Here is a 12,995-nt window from a genome sequence, read left to right as displayed (position 1 = left end):
AGGTGTTATTTTTACGCTGCAGCAGCACATAATTGATGTCAAAAGAGTTTCTCCATTTTCAAATTGGGGGCTGTGTGTGCGGAGTGATTCTCATAAAACCTGAATGACCCTTAGGCTAATGCAAATTCTTCAGCACACAGAAACCTAACCAACTTTTAATTTAAATGGAAAAAGAGACATTTTTAAATTTAAGTTGGTCATACAATACCAGAGATTTACGTTTGCAACATGTCACCCACGAGTTTAACACAACTAAGACTGAGAGATTTCCAGACCGAGGCGGAGGATGAAAGTGTGATGTGTAGCTTCACAGAGGTGTGTAACCGTTTAAGTTCTTTGTGCCTTTTCACATCTTACCTTACATTAGTTTTCCATCGTCACAGGCTGTGTAATGGACTTCCGTCACCACACAGATCAATCCACTCGCCTGTACGTTTTGCACTTTTATTCTAAGTTTAGTGCGTGTGGGGTTAACGCACAATGTTTTCAATATCATAAACGACATAACAGGGTGATTCAAGCTGCACTGTGCCACATGACATGCCGATGATTGGCAGCTCTGTCTCTAACGTGTCACTTGTACAAACCCTATTGCATTAACAGCTGAGATGTATAGACCGAGATAACACAGAAATGGGGTGTTGACACATCAGACTGACTGTAAGATAGCTCTTTTTTTTTTTTTTTTTTTTTGCAAATGAATCTAAAACGAACATTGTCTCTGAATGTCCTCCTTTTTGTATAGTCCACAATAGAAACTGATGGGAAGAGTGCCTCCTTTCTTTATATACAGACTGCACCTCCTTCATTTCTCCCTGTCCCTCTCTCTTGTCTTGCACACTGAAGCATTTCCATACATTATTGCCTCTGTAAGCAAGTGTGTCACACGCCCAGGCTTTTCCTACAGCCCAAGAGGACTTCTCAATGTCATTATCGCTAAAGCCTGCCACATGTCTATAATGTATTGCTGCCTTTCTTTATTGGCAGCGTGATGATTCAGTAGTGGTGATGATGGATTAGTGCTGGCTGGGTCGAGCTGGGCTGGGCTGAGTCCGTCCAGACTGGGCTGGGCTCTGCAGCCTGGCTCTCTGTCGCATAAACACCATGTACTCCTCACACACTGCAGTATAGAGGGAGACATATTGTATTTATGTCACACACACAGTCTAATGAATATGGTCATTTCGGTGCTTTTATGGAGCTTCTTGGAACATTGTCTGATTCATCGTGTTCACCTTTTGAATTTAATGCAGACATGGCGCACGCAGCAGCTCTGCATAATAGGTGGCAGTAATGCATTATCTTTATGACATTGTTAGTGTTTTGAATGGGGAAATATAACCGCATTTGCCTCGTGGAAGGGGAAGTTCAGAGTGGGTGCGCCGTGTGCATATGTTACCTCAGAGTAACAAGGTTTGTTTCCACGATCATAAACACGTACACACTGGGTTTAGAGGAAGGACGAATAGTGGCATGTTTTATTGCTGAATATGAAACACAGTCCACAAAGCACATCCACCCAGACTGAACTAGATTTAACGGCACACTGGCCACCAACTAAAAGTCTAAACCCAACGCTCAGGACTTGATTATAGGATTTTGAGTCTCTCCACGCCAGCTTCTTGTTGTTCGCTGTCATGGCGGTTTGGCTTGACCATCACCGCTGCTGCTGTAAATCTTTCCCGCGCCGGCAGACAGAAGAAATACATCCCGATCCTTGTTGCAGCTCGTCACAAGCACGATGGAAATTTGAGCACACATGCAGCAGTTAACATTTTCAGTATTGTTGATCAGGCCCTATATTAATTTTGTCCATCACCGACTGATGCGATATATTGACTTTAATTCCCTTTGCACTAAACCGAGTTATTTCGCTTATCCTGCAATATTTTCTCCCCAAAGGCAGGGAAGGTTTTTCTCATTATGGGAAACAATTAACTAAGTAACAAAAGAGTTGAGCTTATGCTTTTCTAATCGATTCTCGTTCGTGCTGTTGTTGTGACTGTAGGTGAAGGAGTTACTTGTGTTTTTCATTTAGAGCAGTTTGGTAGTTTTATCTGTGTACCACCTATTTACACCATGCAGAGTATTTATATATATATATATATAGTCAAGTAAAATATGCAAGAGCCTTCATTGCCATCTCTGCTGCTTTGTTCATTTCAAAAGTTATTGCAGGTGTGACATCAACTTGGTACTTTAGCAATTCTGCCTTTGGTCTTTGCACACATTGATGAAGCACCACCCATACCTTCACCCATCTGGGTGTTCATACATTGTCAGTTAGCTGTACGATAAGATACGCTGGTAGGTCTTGACTGTTAAATTCCTTGCTGCCAGCGATGTTCGGAGGTCCTTATCGTTTTTAAGGAGCTTATTTTGCTGCTTCAATGATAAAAACTGGAAAAGTTTCAAGTCCATCAGCCCCTCCAGTAAGTGGATGCAAAACTCTGCTCGTCTACCCTACACACATTCGTGCACATGCATACATACCTGTGAATGCACGCACACACTGGCGCATGCATACTTAAATACGGAGCATCCAAATGGCCTCTATTAATGCAGATGGCTCTCCCAATTAACAAGATTCAAAGCGATGATGAATTTTTCACTCTCTGAACAGTTAAGCTAATTATGGCCCAAATGAAGCAGGTTCCAGTGAATCGCCATGGCAGAGGCTGCCAATGGCAGACAATGTCACTGTCACAGTGCCACTCTGCAGCACCACCCTAATCACTACGGGTGCTTAATATTCATCTCCCACTGCTCTCTCGTCGCCTCCATCCTTCCTGTCTCACCTCTCGTCTCGTGTATCCTCTCTTCATTTCTCCTCCCTCCTCTCATCTCTCCTCCCGCTTTCCTCCACTGCCCTCCTTACACGAGTCCCAACCATAACCCCTCTGCACCCACCCACCGACCCACCCACCACTTTGTGCCTCTCTCACCATAGATGTGTTGTTCATAATGGAAATCAACTAAGTGCGCTAATAGCATTTTAATGATAATTTAATGTAGTAAATAAAACTTGTTACAAGCTAAGCAATTTTGCTGGATTTCAAGGGCAATCAATCTGTGTCCAATACAATCTGCTCTCTCATGCAAGCTACAGATCAAACTACACTTGTCTCGGCAGCTACAGATGCGCAAAATTCAGCGGAAAAGCACAAAAAGGGAGCCGTGTGTTAAAATGATCGGTAAAGTTAGTATAACAGCGTGTTCGTATTATTTCATACTTCAAAGGCTTAGGGTTGTGTTAATGTTTTAAAAGTTGTGCTTAAATCAGTACAGATATTACACATATCCTTTAAACTAGTGGCTCTAAAAACGATCTGATAACTGCTACGAGATAACGTCCACATACAGTATGGACCCCAGAGGTCTTTCCCCCCCTCTGTTGCACTTTGTGTATCATTTGACATTATCCCTTTTCATCATAAGGTCTTTTTTTGAAGCAAACTTAATGCCCGGTGGTTATTCGTGCCATTTTCTTATTTGTTGTTGATTCAGATTATAATAATCAATTCTCCTCAAGAAATTAACATACCTGAGTCATTTCAAGTCTGCTTAGCTTTGTGAGTCATTGTTTTCCATTAAAAGAGATTAGATTTGCCTTGTAATCAAAAATGAATGCTTCGTTTTGCATTTGGATTCTTCTGCATATTATTTTATCAAGCATACCCCCCAGACCAAACAAATTAAAAATGATGAGGAGCTTGAGCTAGAAAGAGAAAAGAATAAAGTGAGAAAGAAAAACAATTTATTTTCTCTTTTAATGTTCTACCAGTGGTCATTTAGCTAGCCTCTTTATTTAAATGGTAATGTGAAGCCGACTAAACAGGCACGACGAATCACCCCGAGAAGAGAAGGAGACTTCAAAAAAAGAAAAAGAAAAGAAAGCTGTGCTCTTTTCAGGCTCCAGGAGTTTATCTGGGTCTTTCCTCCTGTCGTCTGACTGAATGAGGAGCCGATTGAGCGACAAGTATAACTCTTCTCAGTGCTGGACTATAATTAATTAGGTGGGATAAATTATAGCATCTCTAGCGAACCCTGGTACACATGCACACGGAAGCACACTCGCAGCAAATGCACTCTGTGCACTCCGTCGTGCAAACACGCATACATGCTTAACCAAACGCGTTAGTATCGATGAACATTGGAAGTGAAAAAAATGAAAGTGAAAATAAACACATGTGACAGTTATGATTAATTTCTATTCTCATCACGCCTACGGTTGTGTAGCATACTCCCTTTATGCTACTTTAAAAAATAATTATATATGGATGAATATGTAATTTAGTCATAGAATGAAGCTATTACTCATAGCAAAGTGTGGAGGATGAGTTCAGCAGTCTCACAGCCTGAGGAAAGAAACTGTTTGGAAGTCTGGTGGTAGTGCTTGCCAGATGGTAGCAGGTTAAACAGGCTGTGGTTGAGGTGGGTATTCTGTTTTGGTGTATTTCAGGCTGTGCCTCACCTTATCTAATCTGTCAAAAGAAAGCACGTTCTATCACTTTAATAAAGATGAAATACAGTGTACAAAAGCCCCATTTAAGCAATATTATCGACCAATTTCTGAAACAATAACTTGATGTAATAAAAAGATAATCCCTCAACTTTCATACTAAATGTGGATTGTTATGTCTAATTATTATTAAATGTGTTATTTTCATTAGAAGCAACAGTATTGTTGGTCTCTTGTTTCCAGACAATGAATCTAAGTGTGCCCTCTTTACCACCTGCACACCCTAAAAGCCCTTCGATGGCAAACAAGCTTTTATTTATGTCTGTTATGGTAAAAGTAGAAGAAGTTCAGGCTCTGCTTTAGCAGCATCACCACATAACTCCTGCAGATGGATTGAACAACCGTCGCTGCTGCTGTAAAATGTCTCCACTCGTCCATCAGTCTCTAACATCTCACATCGGTGCTTTGCGCAGCGCTGCTGTCTGATGGGATATGTGGCTGAAGAACAAACTGACACTTGTCTTCTCTGCTCACCGTCAACCCGGACCCCAAATTCGTGGCTATGAATTACAAACACACACCACGCAGACACGCGCAAACGCCCTGCCAGCAGGTGCTTTTAATGGCCTAGTGTTAATGAGAGTCTTGTTTAGAGCTGTCAGATGACCCTAGGCCACGCAGGCTGACACTGACTCCATGTTCACAGCTCTGGAGGTCACCGCACAGTTTACGCAAGAGTGTGCACGGATCAGCACGCGTGTGTTAGTGCTACACAGGAAATCATTTATCAAACCTAATTGCTTTTCGAATCAGTATAATAAAGTTATATTAAAATACCTTCGTTCTTTAAGTTTAATATTGAGTCATTACTGTTGATGTAATCATTTAAATCTTATCTATGGAGTCCGTTCTCATTGTTTGATTGAAGCTAACAAGAACAATCAAGACACAGGCTCAAAAAATAAAGAATAAATGATAAGAGTAAGAATAATATTTGGCAGCGTAAGTTTATAAAATGATTTGATCAAATAAAATTATACACTTTATATAATCAGTTCATTTTCTCAGACTTTAACAGTAATTTCATCCAGTATATTTATAACAGCCACAAAACAAAGTTGTAATGGTGCCTTTATGAATCCTCAAACAATGTTTTTCTGAAAAATACAAGAAAAAATTCTCATTGGTAAGTATTCAGATCCTTTGCTTAAGCGGTGTCATAGAAATAATCTGTCTGTGAAGGTTCTCAGTCATCCAGGTCATCGTAGTCAAAGGAGCTTGCAAAGAAAAGCGTCTGGACTTCTTTAAGTTACTTGAAGACGTTTCACCTCTCATCCGAGAAGCTTCTTCAGTTCTAAGGTCAAATGGTGGAGAGTCCCAGATATGATAAAAGAGCATCACCAGTAAAACTGACTAATTATGAGTACAAAGGTAATAACTATCAAAAGTAAAGGCTCTCGTTATACAGCAAATGGCTGCTTTTCTACTATTACTATTATTATTGAGGCATGAATGCTTAAGTAGGTTTTTTATGTTAAGGCTGGTTGACGGTACACAAAGCTCCTTATGTAACTTATTTATGTTATACAATAAATGAACTTATAGCAACATGTTGCATTTTATGAGCTCATTGCAGTCTTTTGTCTCACTTCATCTTTAAGTTACAAGTAACTACATCTGTTTAATGAATCTAGTGGCGCACGTGAAGTCAAAATGCACAAAAAGTGGCATCTGCTCAGAAATTCCTAAATAAAGATCTATGATAAAAATTAAATATATATTCAATTCATTGTAAAATTGGTTTGTAAAACTATTTTTTGTACTGTCTCTGCTGTCTTTTTAAGCATTAATTCAACTTCATTAATATATTTTTAAAAAATCAATGGAAAACAATCATGAAGAAGTAAAATGTGACGGGATGAAGGTAAATACTACCCTCTGTTTTTGTGACTTTATGTATATGTATGTATCTGCACTAAAGATAATATCAGTGTGGCTGAAGCACATGAATGCATGAAGATTTTAAAACGCTCTTTTTTGCAGTTGCAGTGCTTTTTGAAGTTTCACCCTGATATAATCAATTTTCTCCTTTTTTTTCTTTCTCTGTGATATTTTCCTTCTGCATCTCCAGCCTGTGTTTTCCAACCTTTAGCACACTTGCTGTTATTCTTCCTTTATGTGTTGACAGTGAAAGTGTAATCTAGCTCTCTGTGTGGAGACCAATTCACAGAGTGGGAAGCGCCTGTGTGGAAGCCAAGCTGCGTGTGTGTGTCTGTGTGTGCATATATGTGTGTGTGTTTAAGTAAAGGAGACTCAAGCTGACAGTTTGCCAGCAGCCTTGCACCTGCACACAGCTAGGTGTTGATCTCAGATGGGGGGGTGAAGCGGGAAAGTAGGAGGGGAAGACAGGCGAAGGGAAAAGGAGAGGCGGGGATCCAGCGCGAGGTGTTGGGGATGGATTAGAAAAGACTAGTGAAGAACACAGGATAGGAACTGTGAGAGGTGGCGTAGCTGTGACATGTAATTCCTGTTTTTATGTCTCTTCTCTGTACACGAGCGTGCACATGCCACAAGTGGAGGGAAAATGTGTGGCTGTGACAGGCGGGGCAGGAAAGCCAACTGGATTGATGCATTCTTTCATAGGAAACTGCCAAGTACCGAGTGCAGTCAGGGCCTCATTTGTCAGACTCAAGGAAATAGCATTACGGCGTGATGTTTCACTCTGTCTTTGGCACACACATCAACAAACCTCTGTTTCAGGATTGAAGAACTGATGTTACCGAAACCCGCCGCAAAATTTAATTGTGGGTCAAAGTGGCAGCGATGGGATGTAAGCGTCTATATGTCATCTCACTCACTGCTGCGTGGTACTCAAGTGGCGCACTTGGAAGATCTTCGGCTTCTGTGATAGGTTTCTCTGTTTTACATTCACTGACTTGTTAACCTTTCAGCAGCGGCGGTGAGTTTGCCGCTGCCCACAGAGCAGATAAACTTAGACAAGCTCTCTGGAAGATGCTCGGGAGGAAGACAGGGCGGCTCAGTGACGCTGTCAGCGTGACGCACTGTTGGATAACCTAAACAGGAAGTCTGTGTCACTGATAAATCAACCCACTAGATCTTTTTTTTTCTCACAGGGGATTACAAAATCAAAATCAAAAATTAAAAGTGCAAAGTGGAAAAAAATTTACATTTTTCAGGTACAGAGTGATTTAATCCGGCGTCCTGTTCTGTTCCTACTGTAGTCGAGATCCTGCTGGTGACAGGAAGTGTGACAGAAATACAAAGAGGGTTAATTTGAGCTGACATGTGTCCAGTGTTTGTGTGTACCCATATGCTTGTGTTGCCTTGTTTGCTCCCTCCATCATCACTGCTATCAAAAACCGCTTGTTGCTTTAGTGTAAAATAATAAATGCAGACTTGTTTCTTGTCTTTAACGGTTTGTTTTCTTCTTCTCGTTTAGTGCATTGTGTTTCCCATGTGTCTGCATCGGGGGTGGGTGAACTGTTAAAAAGTAATCAGTAACCTCTTTCCAAGTACAAAGTATCATGCCGTACAATTGGACAGCGTCATAAAGTTTTATTCAACCAGAGAGATTACATTCATTCTCTCTGTCTTGCTCACTGTGTCATTCTGTCTGTCTGGTCCTTGGGGTGTGTCCCAGCAGGCTTGCCGTAGACTGGCAGAGTGTTGATCTGAGTGTCAGTGGGACGGGGGGTCTCCTTTCCCAGCACTCTTCTCTTCCACCAGCTGACAGACAAGGTCAGGGACTCATCCCGCCTGTCTTTCTTGGCTCCTGACAGCCTTTCCTCGGGGAGACAAACCCCAGACAACCCTGCACAGCCTGGCATGCACCATCACCAATTAATATTGCATCACCATTTTCCAGCCCGCTCCCTTTAAGATCCGCTTCTCTGGGTGCGATTGGGCCACCTGACTCGCTTGTTTCTTGACCTCACTCAGCCTCCATGAATAATGGGGAAAAAGCAGATTGGTCCACATGTTTTACTCATCTTTGTCGTTGTTGACGATGTTAGAGCTAATGAATATTTATGTATGTTTTAAATTAAAATTGACTTATTTTCACACAAAGTAGATTTATTTTATCCTCACCTATTTCAGAGATGAAGGGTTTACTGTACCGATGCCCTTTACATTTTTCTTTCAACTTTCTAGCAGCATTGCTCGAGGGATGGTAATGTCACACAGCGGTCAGTCCACCACTTTAGATCAGAGCAAAATAGCTCAACAGCTCTTCATTAGAGTGCCAAGACATTTTATTCTGACAACACTGTGGCCAGCCAATGAACTTTACCAGTTTTGGTGATCCCCTGATTTTTTTCCTCAAGCACCAGCAAAAGGTTCACAAAAAATATCTCGAAAAGTTTTGAATGATTTCCCATTAAAAGCTTTGATCTAGGTGAATCCAGGTGAGGGGCGATGGATTGGGGGGATCAAGAGAAAGAGAAAAGAGGGCACAGGGAGACAGAGATCTGATGACATGCTGTAGTGGTATATAAAATTGTGAAAGGAGATGAGTGGAGAAGAAGTGATGAGGGCATCACATGAGTCTATAACAGCATAACTAAGGTGTGGTTCAAGGTCACCTGATCCAGCCTTACCTGTAAGGTTTACCAAGAAGGAAAGTTTAGCACATCTTCAAAGAGCCACAAGCTGTAGCTTACTGTAGACTCTTACTGTCCCAGTACCTGTTTAACTATATCCTTTTTTACTATGTACGTTACTTGTAGTGAATTTTTACTTTTAAATGCTACATAAGAGAAATTGCAGAAATCTGTATCTACTGTTAATATACAGTAAGGGTTGAACCATTCTAATCAAAAAATGTGTAAAAACTAGTTAATTGTTTCATCTTATAAAAAAAAAAAGTTACAACCTCAGGATTGAAAAATGTTTGTAAAAGTCATATCAGAAGAAATACCCTTTCATCTCCAGGGGGACAATAAGGTTGTTTTTTTCAATAAATGTTCTCTCAAACAGTACACAGTCTGTACTGTTAGTAAAATATAGCACCGTATCCATCTTTGTCTGGCGTGTGATGCCTCGGACAGACCCATCAGAGGGAGATTATTTTATGCATTTCTTCACCGCGTTGCCACGTTTTATCATTCTGATTGTGGAGCTGCTGTTTCGGCCTTGTAGCTCCATTCTTCAAACTCTGAACTACTTGCGGTGAGAGACATAACGGCTCCTGCGACCTTAGCGGATGACTTATCCTCCTACCTTGGGGACTGAGTAATGTGCTTGTGGCTCTGAGAATAGCTACAGTGCTGTCCATCTGGGCAGGGGTCGGGAGCGGCGCGGCGTATTTGTCTGAATCACAGCTCCTGGCTCGCCTGTTTGACTTATCCTCTCATGCGTAGACACACATGCAGTTAGCTGACATACGGGCACACATGCTACTGATCAGTATAGCGTGATAGAAGAGCGCGGGGCCCATGTATGACACCTTGGCTGCTAAAGCACTCACCTGGCTTCTCCTCGATACTGATTTATACTGGCCCTGCAGGGGTGGCAAAAGCACACGTGCACAGATTGTGCTCTAGATCACTTCTTCTGGGCGTGTTTCTTGAAAAACTTCAGCCACGAGTGTGTGAAGGAGAGGGAAAGAACAGGAAAGGAAAGTCAGCCTGAAGTTACGGCTACTTCTCGTATCCCGTCACAGGAGTCAGCGGGAAAGATTTTCAGCAGAGGAGCTGTCTGTGTGTTTCTGATTTTATTCACAAAGCTGACTTCTTCTTCTTCTTCTTCTCAGCTCGTGTCTGTGTATTTGTGCGTACGCACGTGTGAGCGTTGCACAGATCGCTGATCTCTCTGAAGTCCTGTTTGTTCTCCAGGTTTGCCCCCACTACAAACATTTCCCTGATCAAAGCTGCTGAAAAGGCCTGCCACTTCAAACAAAGTACACACACACGCACGCACGCACGCAAACACACGCATCCATCCCAATGCAGCCCTGCACGTTGTCATGGCAACCTCGTTAACTCTACACCGACCGTCACGCAGTTATTGCATCAGGCGAGCCAATCGGGAGTGGGAGGAGAAAGACTCAAAAGGGCGTCAGGAGCGCAGTTACATTTTCAGCTGGTTTCATTTCACATGTGCAAGTTTGGTTTTTAGCCGTGGGTGTGAAGGCGGCCACGCAGCTGCTCTGAGCTGCACACGTGTGTCGCGGGTTTCATTGAAAAAATTCACTTCCACTATTCGGTTTCACCGCAGCAGCTTTTTTACCCTTTCGGCAGTTACACAACAGTCCAATTTTTCAAGACATTCTGTAAGACATTTAATTTCCAGAGATAAGCAGCGATGTTATCTGAGACATTTGATGTCAGCTTTATCGGGGAGTTGTATTAACAGCAGGTGATACGCTGCGTTTAAATCCTTTCAAGTTAACTTACAGAGAGATTAGTGAAACGGATAACTGTTAGATTTTTTTTCTAAATCCTACAAACAAAACCAAAACTTGTCAATTTGTCCTGTGGATAAAATTAAATCTGTTCTTTTATTTTTACTACGCTGATATTTGGACTAGAATGCAGAGTTTACCATCAGTGTAATTCAAGTATGCTAATATATTCAGCCTGGGAAAGAAATTGGCTACTACATGTTGTTTTGATTATTCTCTTTCAAATTGTTTATCTATGGACTGGATTCCCGCATTAATGGAGGAGGCTGAATGCATTCGTTATCCATTTGCCATTAAAGGAAAGCAAATGAATAAAGGATTTTTTCCAGGCCCCTCCCGACCTGGATTGGAACACACTCAGTCCAGCTTGGATCATATTTTCTTTTAAAGATTTTGCTAAGCCTAAAAATGATCCATTGCGCGTCTTTATCCTGTCAGCAGGGATTCACGATCACGAATATTCTCATATGAGACTTTTACCACATTTTCCTGCATCAGCATCAGACTCCATCAGATTATGTTTGAACAAGTGTCACATTTTTTGGAAAAACTTTAACGTTATTGCACGTTAACCGCAGCCATGTTGAATTCATTTGGCAGCTACTGGATTGACAGACATGCCATCGCACCACATTGATTTTTCTCCCCTCCTTTTCATTAAACAACAGTGGCTTTTAAAGTAATTTGCGCTAAGGGCAACCAGTGGGAATGTTGATGCCAAATCAGGATCACAGCGATCAATGAGCCAGACTCATCAAACAACTGGCAAGATGGCAAATCCCAAACGACAGCTTTAAAAATGTTAAAGATTCATGCAAAATCTTTCCAACATCCAAAAACGGGCCGCTTTCAAGAGGCTGACAGGAGCGCGTGCGAGTATCTGTCTGAAAAGCGGAATGAAGAAATGCCTCTAACTGGAGCTGATATTCAGCTGAAAGCTTTGGAAATCACTAAAGAGCTGAACATACCCACAACCGAGTTCAAAGTCTGTGTAACCGATTGATGCGCCGAAATGGACTGTGCCTCCGTTGCGAGACTTCTTGCCCAGAACTTCCTCTAAGACTTCAGAGAGAAGCTACTGATTCTGATAGAAAGATGATTCTCTTTGAGATGTTAAAATGGAATTAGAAAAGCCTGCAGGCTATAGTTTGGCAAGTTTGCTGTTTTTATTTAAATAACTCGGTTGGAAAAATGCGATTATTATTATTATATATCAAGCAATATTTACTCATTTTGATTTATATGTTATGCTTTTTTCTTCTTACAATGAAGTATATCTTGTTTTACACTTTACCTTCAGATTGTTCGGGGCAGCGGCATAAACTGAACCTTTTTAAAAACATAGATTACAGTTTAAACTGAGCAAACTCTGAGTAAACTGCTTTTTCTCCAGTGTTTTGGTGCCTTTGCCATCCAAGCTGTCTTTACAAGCTGCAGATGTAACAATAGCCCGTTTGTCTGTGTGGACAGCTCGCTGTTTAAACCAGTGCAGCAGAGTGCATGGCACACAGTTTGTTTTTTATATGAGAGGAGTTCAGCCAACTAAGAAGAGCAGACTGCAGCTGTTAAAATGGAACACACAACTAACTGTCAAGGATAAAAAATGCCAGAAAGTGTACAAGCGGAAACAAAATACTGCTGTTGGGAACAAACGGAACATATTTATTTTTGCTCTCTTTTTTATTTTTATGTGTGTGTGTGTGTGTGTGTGTGTGTGTGTGTGTGTGTGTGTGTGACTCATGTTGTGGGGACATCAATCTTTTTACTAAGTCAAACCCCGGGGAGCTGCCTCTGTCATGTGGACAAAAAACAACTCCCACAATGCAAATAATTAAATTTTAAAATGAACGCTTGGTTTAAAGGGACAGCGAGCCCAAGAATCACACACACACACACACACACACACACACACACACACACACACACACACACACACACACGTATATATATATATATATACCCCGGCGGAAGGGGCTACATGAATAGGATGATGGACCTATGGATGGATATATATATATATATATACATATATATATACACACATATATATATATATATATATATATATATATATATATATACATATACAGTGGGGCAAAAAAGTATTTA

The 12,995-nt window shown here is 41.2% G+C and overlaps 1 protein-coding gene across 2 annotated transcripts in view; it reads left to right on the top strand.

The window, feature by feature from the left end:
* The window catches only part of agbl4 (AGBL carboxypeptidase 4), a 356,132-nt gene that overhangs the window by 290,968 nt on the left and 52,169 nt on the right, over positions 1 to 12,995 (top strand). The gene's annotated exons all lie outside the window — the stretch shown is intronic.

The sequence above is a fragment of the Copadichromis virginalis genome, linkage group LG23, assembly GCF_057382275.1.
Source record: "Copadichromis virginalis isolate Kocher_CV1m ecotype Utaka linkage group LG23, C_Virginalis_male_GT1.1, whole genome shotgun sequence".
NCBI lineage: Eukaryota > Metazoa > Chordata > Actinopteri > Cichliformes > Cichlidae > Copadichromis > Copadichromis virginalis.
The sequence above is the reverse complement of the archived record's forward strand: the minus strand, read 5'-3'. Positions and strand labels throughout refer to the sequence as shown.